A 4608-nucleotide genomic window follows, 5' to 3' on the forward strand; every position below is an offset into this window, starting at 1 on the left:
TTTTTTTAAAGGTTTTAACCCCCCCCCCCCCACTCCGAAACTAAGATCCAAATCCTAGAGGCACACCCTACCTTAACTTGGGTTGTATAATTCCTCTGAACTCATTTTTTTATATTGAGGCACCATTTTCCATTTTTACTGACATGGAACTTTTAACCAAGTGAAGTGGTTTGTGTGTATAACACGCACCTCCACGTATATAAATATATTTTAGAAAATATCTCATAATCCAATCTTTCGTTACTCAAAGCCATCTCGTGTGTAAATCGAAAATTTTGGAAATACAGTGCCAAATTTAAAAATTTGAGCACATAAAAAATTGGCTTAGTTTAAAAAATTGACCTCGCTGACATCAACCCGCCATAGCGGGAAACCTCCCGATATGGCGCCGCTGCTATAATACCTGCATAGCCGCTATAGCAGGCTAACGAAAATCAAACCCTAGTTAATACAAGGTCTTTTTTCCTCCTACTTTTCAAGGGAGAATATAGAAGAGGACTGGTCCAAACACCCTCTGAAGGCACCCAAGAAATTGGAGCAATGGATAGGAGAGATTTCAGTGCAATGGAGGTGAAAATCCAAGGAATTCTAGTCCTTGTTTATCATGGTTTGCTTTGATAGAGCCAAAAGCTAATAGCCAAGGTCCTCTAGCAATTGCTTAATGCCCATGTAGGCTAGGGTTTCTTTAACTAAGTAGTTAGATCCATTTTTACTTACATTATATCTTATGTTTTGTCAAATATTGCATGCATAGGCATTTTGGCACGTATTCTAGATGACTGATTATGTGGCTATTGGTGGTTAGACTGATGATGATTTCAGTGAATTGTAGTTTTTTTTATGAGGTTGTGAGGTGTTGTCCTGGGGAAGGTGATTGTAGGTGAATGATGATAATCTTAAATGGTCTAGAAGGATACCTTAGGTAGGTGATGGTTGTTGTTTCCCATAGTATGTAATGTGCTCATGTTAACTGCTTTATTGTGTTACTGTGGAATGCATGTGCGGAAAATAGAAGGTTAATGTGAAATGATCTTGTTTAGTAATCTCACGTAATGAACATGTTTATTTACTTTTGGTTTTAAAGGGGTTCATTGTGATTGTGAGTCTGTATTATGTTTGTGATTGATGGTTATCTTAGGTACCATATCGGTACAAGAATATTAATAGTTTGCTCGGGTACCACGCCTAGTATGAATATATACACAGGTTGGCTCATGTAATGTACACTAACCGTTTGTTTGTTGGTCCCATGAGATGTCCAGGTGTGTGAATTTGTGATCATGTTGGACATGTTTTATGCACTGGTATTTCAAGGATTGTAATTGGTAATCTACATTATGTTATAATGGATGGTATATGTATTAGCTAGTGTTATTGTTCTATTGTTACATGTGTATACTCTTGTTTAGTTTTGCATATCAAGTGAGGGTGAGGATTGGGATTCCAAGCTATGTTGTACTTGTTATTCTAGTTATATGTGATGTCTTTTGCTAAGTTGTGGTTATTAGGAAAATCTGAAGACCGAGAGTTTTAGTGTATTGCTAAATGTTGGGACTAGTTATGGGTTGTTTAGTATTCATAACATAATTGGTAAGGGGAATTTATGTGTGGCTTACTAAGATGGGTCAAGGGCCAGAGTGTTGGCATGAGAACCTGAGTGAGAATAGTAGGTTGGTTAGTAGAGTTGGTAGTGGTCTTATATTTGGGAAATATCAGTGGAATAAAATGGTTAGGTTATGATGTGTAATAAGGGCGGCACAAAAGGTAGGGTTTAGAAGCCTTATAAGGGAGAAAGGGTTGAATGTTTAATGGTAGAGTTGGTAGTGGAAGAAGGCAGGACTTGAGATAGAGCATAAGGGTTCCAAGTAATAGTGTTTGTGGTAAGGGTCGTAATTGAAGATTCAGGTTTCTAAGTTTTATATTGAAGTTGCGTGTTTGTTTGATTATCCACATGATATTATGTGGTGGGTGTGGGTCGACCGATGAGGCCTACCAGTAAGTATTGTTTGTACTGATACAACTCTTTCTATATGTGACTTGACATAGTCTGGTTGCAGGACTTAGTGATGTTGTGTTGTATTTTCTTTTATTTAATGTATCTCTTTGGTAGCTCTTCTACCTAATTAGACTAGTTCTTTCGGAGGATTTTTTGGTTAGTTCTTAAAAGATGTTTTTTTCTATTTTTGAGTTTCATGACTATTCAATTGTATTGAAGAAATTCCTTATGTTTTATTTATTTCTACAATGCCCACTTTAAAATTGAGTGGTATGGGTTCTCCTATCTGGGGGTTAGAGTATATGTCCGCACGGTCGATGGATTGGGTCATGACAATTTGTTGTTAGAGCCCATGTTATCGGTCTCCAAGTACAAGTGCAAATGTCTAATAGAGTTCTAAGGATTGACGTGTTGATTTCCACATTAAATCTTTAGGGGGCTATGAGGCATTCTAGGAAATTGTCCCACTTCTTCACTTTTTTCGTGTGTTCTATCGTATGTGGTATGAGTTGAGTTCAATTTGTATATCTAGATTCCAATTGGTATCAAAATGAGGTAAACTGGACTTCATTGTCATGGCTGAAAGGACATAACCAACAAGGTGTTTTGGCCTTAAGGATCACGAGAATGCATGGATGGTCAGTTAGTGGTAATCCATGACGCGTATAGCAAATAATGAACTTGATCGATTTGGTGATAAATTTTAATGGATGTTATTATTCGCATTGCATTACTTGAGTATCTCCCTATGTGAAAAGTGTAAGTTTCCTAGAAATTGTGAGATGAATTAATATTAAATTGTTGTGTCATTGGTTGGAAGTGTTGTGTTTAAATGGCATGGACTTGCCATTGGTAAAAATGGTAAGAGAGGGGGATAAATGGTAATTGTACGGGAACTCTAGTATCGAAATAGTTAATATTGGTTTGGAACCTGGGAAAAAGTGGGTTACTTTTGTGTGATAGTGGGTATATGATAATATAAACTTGTGTGTCGACATTATTCAAAATTTATTTATGTGAGAATATGGTGTAAGTGCCTAATTATGTATGTGTATGTTCCAGAAAAATACTTGTGTCTGGGAACAATCTTGGGGTTGTGTGACTCAATGGTTATGTGTTTTTAGAGTTGGTATATAATTGGGAATTGGGAGCATTGCTCAATTTTTCGAATTCTGGGTTGAGGCTTGTCAGAGACGCCATAGAAAAATTCTATAGTGCTCCCACTATGGCAGAACATTCCACGACATAGTGAAAGACACCATAGTGGTGCTCAGGCGATATAGCGGGCAACCATAATAGCTGTGCCGACCTCTATAGCAGGCAGCCACAATAGCTAGCGCCGGCCGCGATAGCGAGAATGGAGAATTAGAGACTACACTATGTTTTTACCTTACTTTTGCCTTTCTTTTCCAACCAATTCTATCACATGTTCAATATATATCCACGCAGAAAACAACAAAAATATCTTCTAGAACAATCCTAGCATAGAATACTGGATTAAATATCCCAAAAACCAGCATCTATTTCTATCAAAAACAATGAAAAGCAAAAAAGGTGTCTTATCCAAATGGGGAAAGCCCGAAACAAAGTATCAACTTATCTAAAGGGGAGTTCTAATTTTGTGCTTGATAACCATCATGGAGAGGAATCTCCTGCCTTGGCCTCGCTCATAAAAGACAACTCTTGTAGGTCCTTTGGAGAGATTAAGCTAAACATGGCCTTCATGGTCTTCCACATACGGGCAAGCAGACGGTCATGAGAAGGCCCTCTCCTCCTCTCAACATCAAGCTCCCTGTGGAGCATGGTTATGTCCATGGAAGAAGCAGGTTGGGCTAAGGATCTAGAAGGAGTAACCTTCATGGACATAGAGATTGCAGCCATATCCTCCTCAAAACGGACGCTAGATATTGATGGTTAAGACCGGGTAGTAGGGGCAGAAAAGTCCTCATCATCCTATAGGTTTGTTGCAGCCTGGCTGCTCCCCGCCTCACCTTTGTTTATCTTCTTTGACACTCAGTTGGGATTTTGAACTTACCATCATTCTCCACCTTGAAATCTATATCATCCGGAGCATCACATGCTCGTCTACAATTCGAAGATACTAGGCTGGGAAGAAAAGGGACTTCTTGTTGTCCCGATAGAAATCCTTCCACTAAGACACAATATCCCCCACCTCCCAATTTTACTAAGATTCCTCGTATAATGCAAGCCACCACTAATGCTAAGGTATAAGTCATGTTAGAGAGATTGTACGATGAACAGATCCACCGACCAACCATTTCCACCACCTCTGAGCATTAGGTGAAAAGTAGTGGCTGGTAAGGCCTTCGGTAGTAGGCCAATATACCTCCCCCAATTATTTATCTTCCACCAGCGAGTTCCACATCCATGTCATGTCAATTTCTCTCAAATTGTCTTTGTAGGCTGCATTAGAGACCTCTGGCACCCTCAATGCTTTGTTTAGAGACTAGGCATCCACGGTGACATCCACTCCTTGAATACGGATGTTGCTTTTAGGAGAACCACAAAAATTACAGTAGGAATTATAGGATAGAACTCAGTCACCCACCTAATGTGTGAAAAAGGAGGGGCCTCCACCGAAGGACCCCTAC

Source organism: Solanum tuberosum, unplaced genomic scaffold (genome assembly GCF_000226075.1).
Source record: "Solanum tuberosum cultivar DM 1-3 516 R44 unplaced genomic scaffold, SolTub_3.0 scf00176, whole genome shotgun sequence".
Lineage (NCBI taxonomy): Eukaryota > Viridiplantae > Streptophyta > Magnoliopsida > Solanales > Solanaceae > Solanum > Solanum tuberosum.